Genomic DNA, 24,665 nt, shown 5'->3' with positions numbered 1-24,665 from the left:
CGCAGTTTTTTGATACTACACTCTTAAAAATAAAGGTACTTTAAAAGGTTCTTCACAGCGACGCCATAGAAGAACCATTTTTGGTTCCAGAACCATTCGGTCAAAAGTTCTTTAAAGAACCATCTCTTTCTTACTTTTTTATAATCTGAAGAACCTTCTTTTGACACAAAGAATCTTTTGTGAAACAGATTCTAAAGGTTCTTTATGGAACCATTTAGACATAAAAGGTTATTTTATGCCAACTTTATTTTTAAGCGTGTAGATACATTTAAGTGTCTTGAAAGTTCTGTTATAGTGCTACTCGAAGTATTCATCACCTTTCTAATAAATGCATAACATATTAAAGTGTCTTTGGGGTTTCCATGTTTTCTACTAAATAAAACCGCAAAATCAAGGGTGTATTCAAACATTCTTCGAAACATTTGGGATAATGTAAGTACACAATTCAGCAAATTATACAACACTGTTTTAGCGGTTTTTGGATATTTTAATCAAAAAATCTAACAAATTCTGCCTTTAATGTACTGCTGAATACATGTTCTGCTAATTTATGCCATCTTAACCACAGAAAAACGTGTGGAAGCTGCTGAAAGGGTGCAATTTTTTGACACAGTAAATGGGTGGTAAAAATATGTACAAGTTGTATTAATGAAGATATTAGCCTAATATTTCACCTACCTGACTGGAAATGATAAGAACAAACATGAATGTTGTCAAGATTCTTGAAATCTTTTTTCAATTTGGCCAACCACAAACGCATTTTGCTCCTCAGACAATTTTTCACACTCTTCTCCTTGATTTGTTACAACGTTTGGCAGTCTATAGTACTCCTAATGTTTTTCCGGTCTGACCATTACATTTTCAGCGGCAATAATCAGCAAAATATGCGAGTTTACTTTGGTTCAGTGGCATTGTTTACATTCAGTGCCGCGTCAGTTGATGAGGCATCGTGAAAACACACATATAATTTTGGACGTTGCAATAAAAAACAGAATAAAACAGCCTTTTCTAGAAGGCTCCTGTGAATGAAATACTCGTCTCATGTGAGTAAACATAATTTCTCAGAAATACGGTTCCTTACTTAGTTGCAGAACTTTTTTAATTAGCAAATTACTGAGTTTAATTACAAAATTACCGAGTGCACCTTTAAGGAGACAGATTGTGTGTCTCCCCCTGCGCAGTCGCAATGGTTTGCTCCACACCAGCGCTGTTTATACTGTTGAACCGCTGCTTTCCTCAGTCATTGCGCCGCTGACAGCTCCTCCTCACACTATCTCTCTCACCCTCTCTTGTTGCTCTTTCCACATTTTTGCTCTCTGAGATTTTCACCGGTGAGTACTTTCTTCTCATTTTCTCTTGTCTTCATCTTTGCCTCTTTTCTACGTCCTCTTTTGATTTGGGATGTGCTTGCATTTTGTTCTTCTTTTGAATTCAACTGACAGCCGGTTTTTAATGTTTTACCTTCTTGGAGAGGGGGAACGTCAGGTTTTGGTCAACTTTGGTTAACGTCAATCAGTTTTTGAGTATATTAGTTTCTTTATTTTGTACAATGTCCTGTGAAGGACCAAGTGGACACGATTTTGTTTTGCTTGTGATTTTTTTTTTCGTTCTTTGTATTTATCAGTTGGACATTTACGTGTTGTTCCATCAATGAGAAAAACATTTTTCTTTTTTCTTTTTCTTTTCTCAGTTTTGAAAGAACAGTTGTGTTTCAAAGTTGTGGAGCGATTTTTTTTAATATATTGATCAAAATGATATTTTTTTCTGTGTGAGGACCGATGTGATGTTTGTGTTTTGGAGCGCGTCTCCACTGCAGATCCTGCGAACATTTAAACACGTCTGGACTGTTGAATAACATCCTAGATCTGCTATTCCACCGCAGTTATCCATGTTATGCGACTGAGACAACGAAAATGTGATACCTTGACTTGATTTAGTTTGCTGGGATCTGTTTTCTAGGGTCATTTATTCCACAAAACGTGTGCCTTTTCCATGAAAAGGTGGTAAAAGTAAATTCTTTAAGATCTGTCTGATATAGAATGTAGTTAATGAATGCTTTTATAAAAGTGACAAATTATAAGTTTGTTTAAAAGACAGTTGGTGATAAAGGCATTCTCATAGAAAAAAAGATTTTGTGGATAATGTCAGGTTTTCATTGCTAAAGACAATGTTTACATATATTAGGACTAACTAAGGACACCAAAGGCACCCTATTTGTGGAACGGCCCTCCAAGCATGTTGTGAAATTGCTTCTGTGATGTCCTGGCTGTGTCTCAAAAACCTAGTGAGCTGTCTACTTAGGCAGCATCTTTAGGGCATCTGCAGCAGTGCACAGCTGACTGGAAACATGCTTCATGCTGCCAAAAAGGCAGTCAAGGTGGACCACCTTGTTTTAGCAGGTCTGTTATGCTGGTCTTGTACAATGTCTGGTATTCTTGCAAGTCAGCTGTAATTTTTTAATTACATCTAATTACAAGAGCAACAGTTTGATCTGTAGAAGATGTAACTGGACTAATAAGTGTTTTTGATGTGATGGTTTGGAAATGCAATGCCTATGAATTAAAATAAAACATATTCAGAACTCGGTTATGTTTGTTGGTCATGTCCGGCCTGAAGGAGCGTGAACTGAACACACACACACACACACACACACACACACACACACACACACACACACACACACACACGTTGGGTTTACATGTTTTATGGGGACATTCCATAGGCGTAATGGTTTTTATACTGTACAAACCGTACTTTCTATCGCCCTACACCTACCCTACACCTAAACCTAGCCCTCACAGGAGATTGTGCACACTTTTACTTCATCAAAAAAACTCATTGTGCATGATTTATAAGCCTGTTTCCTCATGGGGACCTGAGAAATGTCCCCACAAGGTCAAAATCTACTGGTATTCCTATCCTTGTGGGGACATTTGGTCCCCACAACGTGATGAATACCAGGTACACACACACACACACACACACACACACACACACACACACATAATAGATATAATGGATATATCTGCCACAAGACTTTATTTGGAGGTCATGGCAAACAAGTCAAATGTGTCTACATTATAGGAATGTATGCACTTAAATGCTTCTTTTAAAAGCCATGCATGACTCCATATGATCTTCAGTGCATGCACTTTCACTTTAAAACTCCATTATTGCCAGTATGTGGCAAGGATAGATTTTAGTATTAAGAAAAGCCATACAGTTTGACCTTCCAAGTGAATACTTTTTCTACTGTAATGCTTTGTATTACTCATGTCACTCAATTGATGTGCTTCTATTTTTGTTTATGAAAGAGTTTGAAGGACTTAATTCTTTGTTTACTGTCATGCCATTAAAGGAATACACCGGGTTATGCACAGCTAAATGTCTTTGCCATTAAATATCAGAGAATATTCCTTAAAGGCAGAGATATGAGTGTTTTTGGGGTGATTTTTTTTTTATTTTGTGTTGTTTATGTTGGTTGGTCCATTACGTTTTTTCTCGGCTTGTACTGCCGTTAGCTTATCTAGGGCATTAGTTGCCTACCTCAAGGACAGCCAACTCAAGTTGACCACTTACAGCTACTGAATTCAAATAACACTCTGCAGCGCCAGCATTAAAATTGAGGCTTTTATGAAATAATGGGTCTGTGCATTAAAATGAATCTACAAGTTTGTGTGTATGAAACCCTGTAAAATGTGTTTGCAAATGCCAAAACAAAAGAGGATATTATTTACATTTTTATCCAAAGCATGTTTTTCAGAGTGCAAGTGATTAATCCAGGAAGAGAACAATGCAGAAAAGTGCTAGCATCAGATTTGAATGATTTAGTGGTTAGTGATTCATTCAGAAACTTACGAACTTCACACTTGTCAAACGGTGGTTTTCTAATGCTATTAATTATTAGCTGACTTCTAGAAATGACCATGTTGTTAAGGTCATATGCTGTGTCTTGTGATTTGTTCAAGATACTAACTATAACCTTGTTTTAAGTAGTTAGCACCGCTGAAGTGACATTGACATGACAGTTGGATATATTTGGATTAGCTTGCAGCTTTGTCATGAAAAGTTCAGATATTATTAGTCATTATACTTTCTCCTCTTCCATCACAAGCCAGTGGCAAAAATTACTTTAAGCCAGCTAAATGTCAGGAATATTAAAATCTCATGGGTATTTTTACGTTTTCAAACTTTTTCACAGTCAGGCCGTACTGATATTTTGCGGAATATCAAAAATTATAAAAGGCTTATCGGACTAATTAATTCGTTTGGTCAAATCAAGCATCATGAATTAGAAATTTAGATTACATATACATGAAAGTTTAATGAGTAAATTGGCAGTTGTGCTGTTAACACAGTGTATGTCTCTGTGATGTATAATGAATTCAGTCAGTTAGTCAGAGGAAATCATAACCTTGTTATTTCACCCACATAAACCAACACACACACACACGCCGAAGTGCTTTTGTAGTTACATGTGGATGTAAACCATTACTGCCAGCACTGTTTCCTATGAAACTGTAAAAATGCATGGAATTTTAACAAAACAAACACTACAGTAAAACATTATAACCAGTTAAATAACGTTGTACAGAAAAAAAGCTGAAATATATTTTGCTTTCAAATATTGTAGTAAAAGGTGTGAATATATATATGTATACACACTACCAGTGTTTTGAAAGTTTTGAACAGTGAGATTTTTAATGTTTTTAAGGAGTCTCTTCTGCTCACCAAGCCTGCGTTTATTTGATCCGAAGTACAGCAAAAAACATTTTTACTATTTAAAATAACTGTTTTCTATTTGAATATATTTTAAAATGTAATTTATTTCTGTGATTTCAAAGCTGAATTTTTAGCATCATTAGTCCAGTCACATGATCCTTCAGAAATCATTCTAATATTCTGATTGCTGCTCAAAAAAGAAAGAAAGTATTATTATTGTGTTGACAGCTGAGTAGAATTGTTTTCAGGTTTCTTTGATTAATGGAAAGTTCAGAAGAACAGCATTTATCTGAAATAGAAATCTTTTGTAACATTGTAAATGTCTTTATCATCACTTTTTATACATTTAAAGCATCCTTGCTAAATAAAAGTATTGATTTCTATCATTTCTTTCCCAAGCTTTTGAATGGTATACTCTATAATGTTACAAAAGCTTTTTTATTTCAGATAAGTGCTAATCTTTGGATCTTTCTATTCATCAAAGAATCATAAAAAATGTACTCAACTGTTTTAATTATTGATAATAATAAATGTTTCTTTAACAGCAATTCAGCATATATGATTTCTGAAGGATCCTGTGACACTGAAGACTGTAGTAAGGATGCTAAAGATTCAACTTTAAAATCATAAGGAATAAATTACAATTTAAAATATATTCAAACAGAAAACAGTTATTTTAAATAGTAAAAATATTTCACAATTTTACTGTTTTTGCTGTACTTTGCATCAAATAAATGCAGGTGTGCAGAAGAGACTTATTTAAAAAACATTAAAAATCTTACTGCTCAAAAACTATGTATGTTTTAAATGTGTAAACATGAATGTGAAAATGAATTGTGTTCTGATTTCCCTACATGAAACATCATCATTGTTTGAGTCATATATTGTCTACATTGAATTGTTTTGTTTATTTTACGTTATTTAGTTAAAGTTGCAATATTGCAATGCTATTTGTTTCAGTCGTGTTATTAGTTACTTATTGATAACTTATTTCAATAGCTCAAATGGTTTGTATATTATATAACATTTTATCATTTTATGCAAAAAACAGTATGCAGTCACCAAAATGAAAAAAAAAAAGAAATCAGTTTTTTTTTTTAAGTTCTGCCAACCCAAACTTTTTTTTAAGAATTAGGCTATTTATTCCTAGATTTTTGGCATTTCAACTCCAGTGTTTGATGTTGTCTAAAGTTTCTTTTTAAGTTAATGTTTCTGAGTGATGTTTTGGGAGTGTCTGTCAGTGCTTATTGCAGCAGGGGGCAGTGGCTGAGTGGATGGGATATTGTATGACTGGAATGCTCCTCAAATGTCAGTGGCTGCCGCCACCCAAACAACTAATCCTACGATAAAGCCCCTGCGACACATTCAGAATTAAACATCAGAACTGTGCTTAGACTGATCGCCCTCCACTCGACTCTCCATTTGGCCGGCCTTGATGTGAAACAGGCTTATGTTTGTCAGCATCTTCATGATTGAAAAGATGGAATATCTCAAGTTACTCACCAGTTATGCTGTCAATGGAAGTTTCCATTAGGCGTCACTGCTGAAGAGGAGGCTTATGATGAGGGTCAAGAGAGAGTTATTGAAATGAAAATATCACTTTTTTTCTCAAATTGAGCTTCCACTGGAAAATTAAAATTGCTGTGCACTATTAGAGAACAAATTCCATCACGCATTATTATTGCTCATACTCATACAGTGTTCTTAAATGGTTCTTTGGAAGGGTGTATGGTTCCATGATGAACTTTTAAAATCCAAAGAACCTTTCCATTGCACAAAAGGTTCTTTGTAGCACAGAGAGGTTCTTTAGATTATAAAATGGTTCCATTTTTGGTTCCCTAAAGAACCTTTCAGTGAACAATTCTTAAAGGGATAGTTCACCCAAACATGAAAATTTTATGTTTATCTGCTTACCCCCAGGGCATCCAAATGAAGATTTTTAACTCAAATCGTTGCAGTCTGTCAGTCATATAATGGCAGTCAATGGGATCCACAGCTTTGAGAGTCAAAAAAACATACACAAACAAAACTAAATGAATCCCTGCGGACTCTCAAAGCTGTGGATCCATTGACTGCCATTATATGACTGACAGACTGCAACGATTTGAGGTAAAAACCTTTGTTTGTGTTCTACTGAAGAAACAAAGTCGCCTACATCTTGGATGCCCTGGGGATAAGCAGATAAACATCCAATTTTCATTTTTGGGTGAACTATCCATTTAAAAGAATCATGTTTTCTTAGTTTGAAGAACAATCTAAAAAAACTTTTTCTTCTCTAACTAGTGTTTTGTGGAATGGAAAGGTTCTATGACTGTTAAAGGTTCTTTGCGGAATCCGAACAAACCCTGGAAACTGCATAGCATAATCAAAAAAACATAAACCATCTATGACATTGAGGCAGCGAAGGTTGCACAGGAATGCACCAGAAAAAGTAAAAATGTTTTATGCACTCAATGTTCAGCCACTGAACTCCTGCTATACTATAAGTATTTGCTTTGTTTCAAACCACAGGATCCCTCACGCACTCCAGGTCACAAGCGCTGGGACCAAGCAGTATATCCGCATCCGTCTCCTGGTCACAGAAGAGATCTGAGAGGTACGTGCAACTTGGGTTCCCAAGCCTGAGTCTCTACAAACACAGATTTAGCAGTGTTTGATCTGTGCGGAGGTGTTAAAGTTCAGCGTTTATACTGACAAATGTTAACAGGGCTTTTGTGCAGAACTCTCATTGGGCCCAAAGCAGCACGCATGTTCTCTGCAAACACTGAGAGGGGATTTTGAAAGCCACTGCAGGTTTTTACACACACATAAGGGCTGGTTCACACAGAATGCGTGTTTTTTTAATTGTCTTTGAGTGTTGCGCTGCTTCTCAGTGCTTGCTCATGCATGAGCATCATGTTTGTAAGTTAAAGGAAGTGCAAATTTTGAAAATTCATCACAATTCTGTGTTGCACTGTTGATTTCAGCAGATCTTCCATCATTGGAACCCATCACTATTTTCATCTGAGTGGTTTTTTTAAAGCATTAAAGGAAGAATTCACCAAAAAAATATTTTATTTATGAACATTTGCTCACCTCAGGCCATCCAAAATGTAGATGAGTTTGTTTCTTAATCAGAACAGATTTGGAGAAATGCAGCATTACATCATTTGCTCACCAATGGATCCTCTGCAGTGAATGTGTGCTGTCAGAATGAGAGTCAAAACAGCTGATAAAAACATCACAATGATCCTAAAGTAATCCAAACCACTCCATTGGATATCTTTTGAAGTGAAAAGCTGTATTTTGTAAGATACAAATGTATCATGAAAAATATGAAAAAATGTGTGCCGTCGGATTCAGGTGAGAAATATGCACAAAGCACAAATATGTGTAAACAAATATGTGCACTGCAAAAAATGATTTTCTTACTTAGATTTGTTTGTCTTGTTTCCAGCCAAAATACCTAAAAATTCTCATTTTCAGAAAAAACAAGTCAGTTTTTGCTTAGAGCAAGCAAAATAATCTGCCAATGGGGTAAGCAAAAATATTGTATTTGAAACTGAAAACAAGATTATTTTTCTTACCCCACAGGCAGATTATTTTGCTTGTTTCAAGCAAAAATGCACTTGATGTTGACTTGTTTTTTTCTGAAAACAAGACCTAAAAAATACTTCTTGATTTAATAATTTTTAGATATTTTGGCTGAAAATAAGAACAAAATCAACAACAAAAGTAAGAAAAGCATTTGTTGCAGTGTGGGTAGATTTTGATGTGAGATGACAACAGGGGATGGATTTTTAAAGTGTTATGGGCTCGTATTTTGGCTTGAAGGAATGGTTTAAGGTTAAAACTCCTTAATGATGGACTTGTTTCTTACAAACACACAGCTGTTCACTTCACAGGACGTTAAGTGATGGACTGGAGTGGTGTGGATTATTGAGATGTTTTTATCAGCTGTTTGGACTCTCATCTTGACGGCACCCATTCACTGCAGAGGATCCACTGGTGAGCAACTGTAGTAATGCATAATACATTTCTCCAAATCTGTTCTGGTTAAGAAACAAACTCATCTATATCTTGGATGGTCTAAGAGGCAGAAACTATTTCTTAAAATTGCGAAAGGCATTAAATATTAGAAAACCAGACTGTGCAAATCATTCACAGGCAGAAGTTGTTTCTCTTTGACTAAAAGTGCTCTTTGCAAAGCCTAGGGCTTTCACAGAGACAGGTGTTATTTCTCAGGACACCTATTTCAGTGATATCTGTCAGATAGCGTAATAAGCACATTTTATATGTGTTATTAAAAAACATTGCTTACAGCACCTTTAAAGTTTAATAGCCTAGGCATAAGGAAAGAAATATCACAAATGAGATCTCTAATACCTCAGTTGTTTCACCTAGAAGGTGGACAGAGATTAAAAGCAGTGCAAATGAAGAGTGTTGCTAAAGTCTCCTCCATCTAAAGACTGCTTTAGAGCTTCATAAGATGCTATGATAAATGCTGAGATTACCAAAGTTTGCATGATGATCAGTCATCAGATATAAACTTTCAAGACCGATTTGTCTGAACTATGCTAGATGTTTAGTATTACTGTCTCATTTATATCTATTTTTCTTTATTTCCCATGAGAAATATTAAAAGAGGCATCTGAGACTTAAGTTGATAATGAAATGAAATATAGCCTAATAGAATTCCTAAACTTCAGTTTTGACCTCTATGCAAGTTCTTTTGAAGAGCTTTGTTTAATAATACAGCATGCATATACTTACTTATAAACTGCGTATATTAAGTCATAAAATGTTTGACTGAAGGAGTATTTTGTGTGTGAGATTTTGTTTATAACATCTGTAAATTTGGAACAAATTAAATTTTGATCTTTTCAATGCCTGTATATGAAATCACTCCTCATTCAGTCACTAAACAGCAGACAATCTTGCAATCGGAGCAATATGATTTGCAAATTTGTTTTGAATGTGGGTGGGCTGAGTATTTTTAGACGAACTGAACTAAATGTGTTTGGCATGAAAGTCTTGAATGAGCATTAATTAGAGGAAGCACTGCAACAAGGTCGGCCTCGGTTTGGCGTTTTAGACAAGAATGTCTGGAACGAGGATCTTGATGAAAATGTTTTGAATAGTGAATGTGCATCAGAGATGCGGCGAGCAGATCCCGGCAGTGATTTGAGCATCTCTCTCTAATCAGTCCTAGCTAAGAAAGGGCATGTGAATTATAGATACACCTCTGTGAAAATTTCATGAAAATGTTATTCATGCGTTCAGATATGTCAAACACCGACCGCAACATTGGCCAGGGAGCATGGCGAATCCTGCTTACTGAGAAGGAGAGATGAGGTTAAAGGAAACCGTGCGCCGCTTCACTTTAAGTTAAATAAGCAGTGTGAATTCAGTCATATCTGCGGAAGAAAAGACAACAAGTTCTTTTGAAGTCAATTTTATGAGCTATTTCCATCACCTGCCTTACCAGGACTGTAATTAGACTCATGCTTTGCCAATCAGACACAATTATGTGCGTTCAGTAAAAGCACATTTTTTAGAGTAAGAACTAAATGAGCTTGCAGTGAATATATCTGATGTGTTTCATGGAAATGAGTAAGACTTTCCTTGGAACTCAACCCACATGTGGAGACATGGCCAGAGGTTAATTTGGGAGTTTGGAAGTGAGCGAAAACATTATTATGAACGCTACCATTCACAATTTTGCAGACAGTAGGATATTTTAATACTTTAATTAATACTTTTTTTCCATCAGGGATGCATTAAATTGTTTAAAATTGGCAGCAAAACCATGTGTAAAGTTACAAAAGATTTCGGTTTTGAAATAAATGCTGGTCTTTTGCATCATAGAAATAAATTACATTTGAAAGTATATTAAACTAAAACATTGTAATAATATTCATTTTAATTGTAAAAATATTTCACAATATTACATTTTTTTGACTGAATTATTTTTATCCAACCCAGGCTCATGGAAATACACTCTTAAAAATAAAAGTGCTTTAAAAGGTTCTTCACAGCGATGCCATAGGAGAACCATTCAGTCAAAGGTTCTTTAAAGAACCATCTCTTTCTTACCTTTTTATAATCTGAAGGACCTTCTTTCACTACAGAGAACCTTTTGTGAAACAGAAAGGTTCTTCAGATGTTAAAGGTTCTTTATGGAACCATTTAGACAAAAAAGGTTCTTCTATGGCATCGTGAAGCACCTTTATTTTAAAGAGTGCACTCTTAAAAATAAAAGTGCTTTAAAAGGTTCTTCACAGCGACGCCATAGAAGAACCATTTTTGGTTCCACAAAGAACCATTCAGTCAAAGGTTCTTTAAAGAACCGTCTCTTTCTAACCTTTTTCTAATCTAAAGAACCTTCTTTCGCCATAAAGAACCTTTTGTGAAACAGAAAGGTTCTTCAGATGTTAAAGGTTCTTTATGAAACCATTTTGACAAAAAAGGTTCTTCTATGGCATCGTGAAGCACCTTTATTTTAAAGAGTGCACTCTTAAAAATAAAAGTGCTTTAAAAGGTTCTTCACAGCGACGCCATAGAAGAACCATTTTTGGTTCCACAAAGAACCATTCAGTCAAAGGTTCTTTAAAGAACCGTCTCTTTCTAACCTTTTTATAATCTAAAGAACCTTCTTTCGCCATAAAGAACCTTTTGTGAAACAGAAAGGTTCTTCAGATGTTAAAGGTTCTTTATGAAACCATTTTGACAAAAAAGGTTCTTCTATGGCGTCGTGAAGCACCTTTAAGAGTGTGTAGGGGTGGGTGATATAACCAAAATCTTATATCACGATATAAGTAATTTCATTTCATGGTAACGATATATATCACATTATAGTTATTTTTTCTTTAAATAAGGTCGTTATGATATCAAAATACCATAAAGAGACCATAGAAATTTCAAAATTCTTGTCACCAGGGACAATATCACAGAAAACTAATACTACCCTAAATTAAACATAAACTCACTAAAGACAAATGAACAGTGATTAAATAAAAAACTAATGAAAAGCAATAAAACAAAAAACCTACAGTAAACAAATAATTAATGCTGCATATATTGTATAAAGTAATCACATGTATAAAACACTACATATTCTTCACTGTGTAAATAAAATTTAGATTTCCTCTTATTAACGGTACAAATCTGATTTAGTCAAGAGCAGTGAGAGATGTTCTCTCTTGTTTGATTAACATAAATGACAGACAGCAAAAATATTAGACTGCTGTCACTTTAAGAGCTGCCCGGATTTTCTTTCTCAGATTTTTGCTTTCACTTAAGACCTAAATTAGTGTGTTTATGAGGATATTTGCAAAGACAGACAATTGGACACATACAATAGTGCGTATTTAACCATTTAAGGAATATAAAACTTTAAAAATATCTCAATTCAATAAAGAGTATACTGAAATGAGTTCTCTTTCGCTGCTGATTGCGTACTTGTTTTTAATCTGCAATGCTTAAAATGATAGAGACGAGAGTCCAAAATCTCAAATTTCTACTGGTTAATCATGTCTGCACGATTTAAAAGGTTCTTCACAATGATGCCATAGAAGAACCATTTTTGGTTCCACAAAGATCCATTCAGTCATTGGTTCTTTAAAGAACCGTCTCTTTCTAACCTTTTTATAATCTGAAGAACTTTCTTTCGCCACAAAGAACCTTTTGTGAAACAGAGAGGTTTTTCAGATGTTAAAAGTTCTTTATGGAACCATTTAGACAAAAAAGGTTCTTCTATGGTATCGTGAAGCACCTTTATTTTTAAGAGCAATGCACTTTTTGCATTAAAATGAATGGTAAAACGTGTGCCACTTTAGTGCCCTACCAAAATTTGTTAGAAAACGAATAGCCCTCGCTTAAAAGCAAAATCAAAGAAACCATATGTAATCAATACACAAATATTACTGAAGTCTATATGGTAAATGGTAGCTTGGCTCAGTTTAACTCCGGCCTGCGGCTTATTTACAGAAGTGCTCTTGTTCATTGTACAAAGCTCGTGACAGTGGTCAATATTGCTAGATGAAGAGTACATTCTTTTGATGGATGAAATTCCAGTGAGCTTTAAGCCAAGTCATCTGTTTATTATATATTGCTGTGTGTTTTTCTATCAATAATAAATGTTCTTTTCCTGCAGTATTTGCTGAAAGGAATATTTTCTATATAAGAAGGCCTGACCCCTGCCATGAGTTATGGGTTAATTTAGGCTTCCTCTCTTTCTGTGTGTGTTTGGTGATGTATTACACAGACACAGCAGCCCCACTATCTCTCACTCTTTGCACTGGCTTGTCTAAAAAAAAAAAAAAAAAGAACAGAAAACACAAAAAAATTCTAATGAAATATTAAACATTCTGGCACCTAAGGGAAAATGCTCCAAGAGTTAGACTTTATAATAAAGACATAATTTCTGCAAATATTTGCTGTGTTCTTGTGTAATATTCTGCTCATTTCAATTCCAAATCACTTTTACTTTTGTTTCACGAACCAAAGTTCACCAAGACGTCAAAAGCATCTTGTATTCAGCTGTTTTCTGAATAGTACAAGATGCCTGAAAGCGTTACAACCTTTTCAGCTTACAATTACCTCAACTAAACCTCATTATCAGCCAGAAGCCATTATACAAATCGACAACATGTCTTGCAAATCAAGTGTTTCATCGTTGTGACAGTGTTGGTTTTGTTGTCTACGAAATGTGGTTTATTGCATAAAGTAAAACATCACAGATGCATGTTTTCATATTATATCATGCTGTGCAAAAGGACAAAGTTGACATTCGTATTTTTTTCCTTTCCTTTTCCTTTTTTTCTGAAGATCTCACATGCGTTTCAGATCTCATTGTGAGCTTCTCACCAAATTATCTAAGCAATGTTGTTATTCATAATTCTATAGCTCTGTATTCCTACTGTACAGTACATCAGTAGGTGACTCATTTGCATTTCTCACAAGAATAATGAAAGACAAATTTGATATTTTAATGAAACTGAATGAACTGAAAACTCAATTAAGTTTAAACATTAAGCCTCTTCTCCTGAGCTATAAAAGAGCAACCTCTGCACAACAACATCCTGCAGAAATGCAGTTACATGCAACAATGGCTTATATAACATTTAACGGATGTTAAAAGCTGTGATTACATTTGGCGTGATATGTATATTTTCCATGCTCTATCTTGCTTAGTAAATGCATTACTGCCAAGCTCTGGTGGTGCACATTGGTGTCAGATTCTATAGTTCATGAGTCGTTGCTCGTAGCCCCAGGGGTCAAGCTTTTGAATTAATGAAGGAACCCTTTGCTGCTACAATATGATGTCTGACAAGACTTTTCCCAATGCATGCCAAAGACCTTCAGTCTCTTGCTGCTGCTTTTCAGATTTTAAAACCATAAGCCAGACATGTGGTTAATATTACGTGTGCTTCTTGACTAGGGAGCAATTTATCATGACAATACGGCAAAAAAAAAAATCATTAAATAAAATAAAGATTTTTAATAATATTTCATAATATACAAACAAATGGTTGAAAAAAATTAAATAAAAATAGTCCAGCAAAAACAGTAAAACAGTAAATATTTTTAATATTTAATATAACTATTTTCTGTTTGAATATAATTTAAAATCTAATTTATAAACGTGATTTCAAAGCAGAATTGTTAGCATCATTACTCCAGTCTTTAGTGTCAAATGATCCTTCAGAAATCATTTTAATATTTAGATTCATCTGCTTTTAAAAAAACATTTATTATTATTATTTTGTTGAAAACAGCCGAGTAGAATTTTTTCATTTTTTTTTTATGAAAAGAAAGTTTAGAAGAACAGCATTTATCTAAAAGAGAGCTCTTTTGTAACATTATAAATGTCTTTATCATCACCTTTGATCAATTTAAAGCATCCTTGCTAAATAAAAGTATTATTTTCTATCATTTCTTTCCAAAATAAATAAATAAAATAAATCTTTGGATCTTTCTATTCATCAAAGAATCCTGTGAAAAAAAGTTTGCTCAACTGTTTTAAATATTGATAATAATAATAAAAAAAATCATGAACAGCAAATCAGCATATAAGAGTGATTTCTGAAGGATCGTGTGACACTGAAGACTGGTGTTATGATTCTGAAAATGTATCTTTATCACAGGAAAATTGCATTTTAAAATATATTCAAATAGATTTTTTTTCTGTTTTTGCTGTACTTTGGATCATATAAATGCAGACTTGGTGAAGAGAAGAGACTTCTTAAAAAACATTAAAAATCTTACAGTTCAAAAACTTGGAAAGGCTGAGGTAATAGCAGTTAAAACACAATGCTTCAATGCTGCGTCTTGGTTTATCTGTTTTTGACTGACTTTTTGCTGGCACAGCCCAAGTCATATCCCATCATGCCTTTCTTCTCATCATTGTGTCATCTTGTTTGAACCGATTTGGCAAAGAATGGAGCATTACAAGCTTTTATTGTGCATCAAGTGAGAGCTCTCTTTGCCATCTACAGTATCGAACATGTTGGAAGCCCTCTGTTGTCAGTCAGCTTCAGCGGGGCTCAGAAGTACACAAGCCCTCCATTTTCTCCAATATCTCTGGCTCAGGCCTAATCAGGCATGACTGATCCCTGAATCATTTACAAGAGGAACCGTTCCATCGCATATAAAGTTCTATTTTTTCGCCCGCTTGATTCCGCCAACAAACAACACACACGGATCAAGAAAGACCCCTGAAAGCCTCACATCCACATGAAGAGCTGCTTATGTGGTCTTGGGTAAAAAAAAAAAAAAAAAGATGCATCAGCGTTCAATCCTCGTCTTTGGTATACAGATTCATTTCAGGATATATACCAGATGAGACACGTATTGAGCTTTAAAATCTCTTCTCTTCAGGAACGTGAACCCGGCGACTTCACATCTCAGACTTCGCTGTGTTCTGTCTGGTTGTTAACCAGGAGACTTACAGGGTCATTCCTCTTCTGCAGTTCCTTTTGAAGTCTGTAACTCATAAATATTTAACATGCTTTTGTTGAAATTTAAGTATTTCATTAAAATGGTATATCAAACTTTCAGGAATATGATCTGGCCAAGCTTAGACACTTAAAAGTTATAATTAATGAAGTTTAATTGACTGAACTTGTCTAGAGCATATTTTTATAGTTTTAATATTAATGTTTTTTGTTGAGTAGTAGATATACAGTACAGACCAAAAGTTTGGACACACCTTCTCATTCAGGTGTGTCCAAACTTTTGGCCTGTACTGTAGATATGAATTCAACTGAAAAAAATATCTTTCAGGTGGTCAAATAGCAAATAGTGGAGCTCTGCAGCCACCTACTGGTAAAAGTTATTTGTAGTTGGTTTTTTTTTACTTTTAAAACTGGATTTTCCAAAAGATGGGCAAAAATCTTACACTAAACCATGTGAAATTATCCATGTTATCCCCATGAATTAAAGTTAGAATTGTGGGTCTTTTATAAAGTGAATTTTACATTTAAAAAAAAACAGTTTTTGTATAAAAACCCATTTAAGAAATATTTATTTATTAATTTATATATATTAAAAAAATATCACTAACCCACTGAAAACTGCACAAATGTAGAGTAAAAACTTTAATAAACAGAAAAATATACAGTACAGACCAAAAGTTTGGACACACCTTCTCATTCATTTGAATGAGAAGGTGTGTCCAAACTTTTGGTCTGTACTGTATCATCAAAAATGCATTAACGTTATGTAATACAGAAATATGCACTAGTCAACCTCAGTCAGTTAAACTAATTATGGCCTGATTATTTACACAATAAAGCAAGAACAAAGTTCAAGAAGGAACTGTTTTTTTTCTTCTTTTTTTAAAAACAAAAGAGACAGAAAAAAAACAATTTACCAAGTGTTTGAAACATTTTGATAAGAGAAAGACCATTTGAATTGTCTATTTACAAAGTACTTCTTAAAAAAAAAAAAAAAAAAAAATGACCTAACCTAATATGGATTTTTCATCCCTAAAATGTGAATTTAATATTTTATTCATTACATTTAGACATTAATGATAAAGACATCACAAATGAACAGCATAATAGGGACAGTCCATCTGTGGTTTTACTGACCAGGTTAGCTCACTAACAACTCAAGTTTGCTGCCGTAATATGGACGCTGCAGGCGCAGTAATATCACGCCTGCTTCAGCCATGTTACGGCAGCAAACTTCCTTGACTATTACGTCGGAATGGGAGTGTAGTTCCTAATGTTATCGGCCTAGAAAATCGCATCTTTACATTTTCCGCCGGTCTTGGTACACGATATAACTGCAGAAGAGTCAAGTTTTAAATAGGACAAAAACCGAAACTCATTGGTTATTTTTGAACACGATGCTATTGGTCTCATAGGATTCAATGATCTATGCTAAGCTATGCTAAAAGTGATATCGCCAGAACAGGAGAACGGCTGAATGGATTTCAAAACGGTAAAACTCAATTTATTACCTCGGGGGGGAGTTGGAGAATGAGCCTATTTCCAAAAAAGGTGGAGTGTTCCTTTAAGAACTGATAGAACAAAATGTGTAATTTTGAGTAAATTTGCCATCTGCAGTCCAGTCGTAAATTGATTTAGAAATAGCACATTACATCAGTGCAGGAAAAAGAAAAACATTTCCCTCTGTCCTCAGGTATAGTGCCTAATCCTGGAGAGGAGAATGAATGAGTGTGTGGTGCTGTCCTGTTATCACTACTGGCTGTATCTGATAGGAAAATCACCACTTAATGGGAAGATAATGTGTCAATTAATTCTCCCTTAATGACAGCGGAAAAAGGTGAAAAGAAAAGAAGATAATTATGTTACTTTAGGCTCCACTCTTTTATCATTGTCAAAGACATCCAAGTCGTGTGTTTCTGCTGCTGTCTTAAGTGCTGTTACTCAGATAGACCTGTTGATTATTTTCTTTATCATTCAGTGCTTAATATAAGCTTTAGTTAAAATGCCAGAGGCATGTGTAGCTATCACATCCATGTTCCTTGTTTTCCCCCCAGCCTTAGTTCCGGTGTTTCCTTATATGGTCAGTTTCCTCTTCTTGTTATGTTAATTGATTATTCCTCACACCTGTGTTCCTAATTATTCTTTGTATTTATATTCCTGCCTGTTTAGTTCTCTTTTGTCTAGTCTACTATGTGGTACATGTGTTTAAGCCTGCTCCTCGTTTGTGTTTTCTTTGTTTTACTTTATTAAAGTCAATCAAGTTTATTCTCCTTATCCACTGCGTCCTTCCTACACAAAGTACTGTTACAGTAGCTGCTGCTCAATCAGTTAAAGCAGTGTATTCTTGCTCTATATGGCTCTATGTAGTAGTATTAAAGGAATAGTTAACCCAAAAAATGAGAAAATACAGCATGATTTACTCACCCTCATACCATTCTAGGTGTATATGACTTTCTTCTTTCAGTCGAATACAATCTGAGTTATATTAAATGTCCTGGCTCTTCCAAGCGTTATAATGGCATTGAATGGATGTTGAGATGTTGAAGTTCAATAAAGTGCATCCATCCATCATTCTGGCCCGGTTTCACAGATAGACCTTAGACTAAGCCAGTATTAGCCCAAATTCAATTAGGACATTTAAGTAATTTTTATAAACGTGCTTAGGAAAAAAAACATTACTAGTGTGCATCTTGAGACAAAACAAAGACACTGATATATTTTTAGATCAGTCAGTGCAAGTTTCTTTAAGTTGAAACAGCTCAGACTTACATTTTAGTCTAGGACTAGACTTAAGCCTTGTCTGTAAAACTGGGGGTTAATAAAGGCCTTTTGAAGCGAATTCTGAAGTGTTTGTGTAAGAAAAATATCCATATTGTCCCTCAGGCAGTTAGCGGAAGATGGAGATTGTGGTTTCTAAGCTTTTAAATATAGATGTTTTTCTTACACAAACGCATTGATTTGCTTCAGAAGGCCTTAATTTACCCCCCATAGCCATGTGGAGTACTTTTTCATAATGGATGGATGCACTTTATTGGACTTTAAAATCTCAACACCCATTCACTGCCATTATAAAGCTTGGAAGAGCCAGAAATTTATATATATATATATATATATATAAAAGAAAGTCATTTACACCTACGATGGCTTGAGGGTAAATAAATCATGGGGTAATTTTAATTTTTCGAGTGAATTATTCCTTTAATACTAGCGTTAATTTCGTTAATGAAAACCATGATGAAAAATATTTGTTGAGACTAAGATGAGATGACAGTGACATCATTAAACACTAACTGTATATATCAACATTAAATATCGACCAAATTGTATTTTAAAATTGTATATCGTGCTGCAAAACAATATTTATGTTTGCATACCATATATGTGTGTACAGTGTATATTTATTATGTATATAAAAATACACACACACACACACACACACATACATGTATATATTAAGGAAAAATATGTTAGATGTATATGTAAAATATTTATATTTTTATATAATATAAATTATATGCAAGTGTTTATATACAAATACATATAAATATTTACATAATAAATATACACAGTACACACACATAGAGTATGCAAACATAAACTTATTTTGAATCGATTAATCACAACTAATGATTTTGAAGCTCTAATTTTGTATATAAAACTAACCAAATCTATATTTTCTTTAAAAAAAAAAAAAAAAAAAGAGGAGAAAAAGAATACAGACCTCTTGAGTTTTCATGCTTAGGGTTGCCAGATTCCAAAAGTTGAAAACCCCCATTAGGGCTTGTCTTTTTTTGCTCAAAGTTTTACTGAATCTTTGCAACCTGGCAACCAAGCATGTATGCATGGTATTACCTGAAGCTTATGTTAAGTAATGCATGATGAAAAATAGGATTTTTGATGAGCTGAAAACATTGACAAACATGTAAATTGGTGTTTAGTGATCTCCACTTTTCTGCTTAAACAAAAGTGCAATACAGCTAGCCTGTGTTTTGCACTGCTTACAGTAATTTGTGGCATTTACCTTAATAATAAATCCAATTCACACTGTAATAAATCCAAACATGGCTCTTCAGGTTGCTGAATATTCTTTTGTTGTTGTTGTTGTTGTTTTAATAGAAAAACATGAATAGATTTTGGAATTGATTTTAGGAATTTTGCTGTTTGTTGAGAGAAGCTTTTGAGTTTTACCAGTTTTCATAATGCAGAGAGTGTGTTTTATTTGATAATTTAATAAATCAGAAAACTGCATGAGTTGACATTCTCTTTGTGCTTCATCTGTGCAGTGAAATTTCTCAAATAACAGCAATCATGTGTCAGGACTATGACATAAGTTTTCATTGAATAAACTAGACTGAAATTCCCAGTAAAGTTTGAAAGAGTCTAAAAACAGATCTAAGTATTGATTGCTCCTTGTAACGTGATGGCTCTCCTCGTAAATTACGCATGAGGTGGATCACGGTCGATAGGTCTTGAGCTTTATGAACACAGAAACGGCCTTTCGGTGAAATTATTCTGCTCTTTTCCTCTTGAATAGATGATTGGTTACTTGACCCTCAGAGGTCTCTGTTTTGAGGGGTTCCTTGAAAAGCGTCCTTGCAAATGAGGCTCACGATTAGTACAGCCTTCCACGACATCAAAACGCACAGTGAATAAAAGAGCTGAAATTGAATTTGATTCAATTTTTATTTAAAAAGTTTGAAAATTCAATATCCACTTGCATAAAATGGCAGAAGGTAAAGCTTAAGAACTAGTCAAAGGGAATTTCTTGTTAGATGTTAATATGATTATTGAAGCTTACGACTTTGAGTCTGTCCGCCTTTTGAATTTGTACAGGCTTAGAGATGTAAAGATGGGATGTTAATGACATTTCTCTACATTCCTCGCTTGAGTTAATTACCATCGGTTACAAATAGTGATCCTTCACCTTATGAAATCACTTCGGCATCTTTGAAAAGCTCGCTGTAGTCCTTTGATTTCCACCGCTGTTATTTGAATTCATTTTCGAGTTAGACTCGGCAGATAGAGGTTTCTGCATAAAATCATAACATCTCAGTGGAGCATATTTTCAGTCTGGCTTTTAACATGATAAATCTGAGCGTAATCCAGCTAGCACATCTTGTACCCTACAGCATTTACACTTAGCCTCTTTTAATGAGTGTCTCTAAGGGTTTCCACTAATCCTGGTTAATCTCCTTTAATGGTGTGATGTATCCAATAACCAATTCAGCCTGCAGGACCGGATAGCCAGAGGGTCTGCATACTGGACCGCAAACACGAAGAGGAACTTTGGCGAAATCTGGGCCATGTACTTTGCATTCACAGCTTTCGTTTGGGGAAATCATTCATGTGCATTAATAAACGAGCTTGCAGAAAGTGGATAGTCCTGATGGATATGGCATGCATTTGATGTACATTTTAGATGTTGAGATGTTGTAAAAGCAGCATTTTGGTTAGTGTGCCTGGTCCTTCATCCTTTATCCATGGATGCTACTGTACTAGACGTCTCTAGCTTCCAAAAAAGCTCTGAATTGGCTGCGAAGTGCATGAATTACAGATGTTTTCGCTCGGTCTTGTTCGACTGTCTCTGATGATATGTCATTGCACATTTCTCCTGTCAAGCCTTCTGTTGCTCAATTAAGTCCTTAAGTCAGGATGTCAGGCATTCCTTCACTGAACCTTTTAAGCATTGAATGACACTTGGAGATGACTTGGCACGTATTCTTGATACCATAATTGATAGGCGCTGCATGTATGTAGACACCTTTGAAAAATAATGAGCAAAATTGTTCATGTCAGATGCTTTATTTAGCGGTTCCTCGCACCCTTTTCACCAACTCCAATTGAGATATCACTGCCGTCTTTCATACTGTCCCTGTGACTCGGGCTGAAGTCTAAAATGCAATCTTGACCCATTTATAAACTCTTGTCAACTGAAAACCCACAGTTGGCTTCGCTTATAGGCTATTTTGGCTTTGCTAATGAAGCAAGAGGCCCTGGAGGGGCTGTATTATCGTGTATGTTCTGCGCGTTGTTATTGAGCGTGAATTTGATAACTGAGTCATAAATTTAAATTAGACTTTATGGAAATCAACATCTAAGTGACGGATTCAGAACAGTGCCTCACTGCATTTCTCCTCAGATCTCAGTCCCACACTTAAAAATAAAGGTTTTAGGAAAGAGTTAACAGTCTGACGCCTGGAGAATGTTTTTACTTTTATACCATGCCATTACAGAACCTTTTTGAGCTCCATGGTACTTCAAAAAAGCATCTTTGAAGCTTTTTTTTTTTTTTGACAAGTGCATTTTTTTTTTTTTATTGTATATTTCATATATGTGACCCTAGACCACAAAACAAATAAATTGAGATTTATACATCATCTGAAAGCTGAAAGCATTGATGTATGGTTTGTTAGGATAGGATAATATTTGGCCAAGATATTGCTTTTTGAAAATCTGGAATCTAAGGGTGCAAAGAAAATCTAAATATTCAGAAAATCACCTTTAAATTGTCCAAATTAAATTCTTAGCAATGCATATTACTAATCAAAAATGAAGTTTTGATATATTTACTAGGGATGTAACGGTATTGTAAATACCGTCGTACCGCAATAGCAAATTTTTTCGATACTACCGTGGTCGCATGACTCGATAAAACGATAGGTCTTCTGAGAAAAGTTTGCTCAGGCGAATGGAGTGAACGGGAGATAGCGGGAACTACAATTCCCATCAGCCCAGGCGTGGCCATCATCCTTTGCGGTCTGTTGTCGCTACAGATCCAGTAAGATGCCGTTCACATGTCACGTCTTTTGCGCGCTCAAGTCCGTTATTTCAAATGTAGATGCGCGGTATGCGAGCGCATAATGGAAGCGACGCTTTCTTTCTATCCAAACCGCTCTGTAGCTTGCGCTCCCATGGCATCTGCCGTTGCTAAGCAACCATGACCTGCGCTCTCCACAGGCGCGACATGTGAACGGCCCCTAATGCGGAAATGGCGGGTGCTGCTAGTAGCGGCGAAGGAAAAGAGATGGAAATGGTCGAACCTAAAGATGCCCAGAGATCCCAGCTTTTACCAGATAATACATGGTTTAATAATTTTTTGTTATTAAAATTGAAAAATTGAAGTTCCTGTTTCAAAGTTTACAGATATATGGCTAATTTGTATGCCATTGATATGTTCAGTGTTCATGTAAACTGTTTAATAAACACTTCTTGCACTTTTTTCGAGTCTCTTCACTAGTTTTGTTTACCGTGTCATTCATACCGAGGTATTACCGTACCGTGAAGTTTTGATACCGTTACATCCCTAATATTTACGGTAGGAAATTTACAAAATAACTTCATGGAACATGATCTTAACTTAATTTCCTAATGATTTTTGTCATAAAAGAAAAATTTCGACCCATACAATGTATTTTTGGTTATTGCTACAAATATGTCCGTGCTACTTAAGACTAATTTTGTGGTCCAGGGTCACATATTTCTGTACATACTGTACACATGCACATTTTTTAATCCCAAATTATGCAATATATTGTGTGTATTTTATAAAATATTTATATAATAATATTTATATTAGTTATTAATTATTAGTTTATTTATTTATTTTATCATTAAGACTTTATTTTACATAATATAATCATGTATTAAAATGTACAGAAATTGATAATTAATTGTATTTGTTTAATTAAAAGCATCACTGAGAATAACAGGAAATTAATTAATACCAGGTTTTCTGTGGGTCTTTAAAATTTAGTCGCATCAAATTTAAGGACAAAAAAGTCTAAGGTACAAGAAAGTCTTAAATATGATTTCAAAGAGTCTTAAATTTGGGGATGGAAAAAAACACGAATTAGATATGGCTTAATTTGACCATTAAACTTCAAAAGGCTATGATTTTATTGAATAAATGTGCTGTTTTTGTTCAGACCAATGCAAAAATCAACCCATATTTTTGAGTTGTAAATGTGAACTGGTGGATCGAGAAGAAGATCACGCAATATAAAAATCTAAACAGTTAAGTAAAATATATTTATGTTATTTATTTATTTATTATAACAATTGTTTAAAAATAACTTTAAATTAATATAATAATTGATACTCTTATTTGTGCAGGTCCTAAAAAAGGTCTTAAAAGTCTTGCATTTGAGTTAAATAATTCTGCAGATACCCTGAATACATAAAACAAATAATAAAACGTAATATATAATTTATATATGCACTGATTTTGTGTGTGTATGTGTGCATATATATATATATATATATATATATATATATATATATATATATATATATACACACACACACACACGCACACACACACACACACACACACACACACATACATGCTGTGCATGTTTTCATTGTCATTGATATTTTTTTCCACAAATGCAATATACTGTATTTGTTTTGTATATCTGTATATTATTAATTATTATTTCTATTATTATCATATTTTACTTTTTTGCTTTGAAGGAGAGTTTTATAACAAGAGTTTTGTAACCGTACGTGCAAACTGCCATCTGGATATTTTTCCAGTAGATGGTTAGGGTGACCTTGACAATGACTGTGTGAAGAGGAACTGTTGTGCCAGTGACCTTTCAGCAATTTCCAAGTGTTCGGATCAGCTTGAATATTCAAAAACAGTTCACATCAGATTAGAGGGGCAGAGTGATCCAGAGGAGTCCCGGTGGCAAGTTACGACACTAAAATGTCACAGGCCAAGGGGTTCGGAAATGTGGATGGTGATGTATTTTTAGGCCGGCGAGTCAGAATTAGCACTTTCCTTCAGCAAGATGTGAAAGTACACAGCCGCTGATAAGAGACTGCACTTTCTGCACTCTATGTGGGCTTTTATGTGTTTTATTGTCAATTATGTTTGATGGAAAGCCAGGTATATAGTCACCTCACCATATGGCTGTCGGAAATGGAATTGCGTGTGGATGTCACATTCATTGCCATAACTGGATTTGCTCAGCAGACCAGCTTGCAGAGATGACCCCCCTTCGG

At 34.7% G+C, this 24,665-nt stretch overlaps 1 protein-coding gene across 1 annotated transcript in view; it reads left to right on the top strand.

Annotated features, from left to right (window-relative positions):
- Window positions 1-1,247: 1,247 nt before the first annotated feature.
- The window catches only part of raly (RALY heterogeneous nuclear ribonucleoprotein), a 146,909-nt gene continuing 123,491 nt past the window's right edge, over window positions 1,248-24,665 (top strand). Inside the window, exons 1-2 of the mRNA XM_073852086.1 lie at window positions 1,248-1,331; window positions 7,234-7,318. The gene's annotated coding sequence lies outside the window, so the exon portion shown is untranslated. The remainder of the gene's footprint in view (window positions 1,332-7,233; window positions 7,319-24,665) is intronic.

Source organism: Garra rufa, chromosome 12 (assembly GCF_049309525.1).
Source record: "Garra rufa chromosome 12, GarRuf1.0, whole genome shotgun sequence".
Classification (NCBI taxonomy): domain Eukaryota; kingdom Metazoa; phylum Chordata; class Actinopteri; order Cypriniformes; family Cyprinidae; genus Garra; species Garra rufa.
The sequence above is the reverse complement of the archived record's forward strand: the minus strand, read 5'-3'. Positions and strand labels throughout refer to the sequence as shown.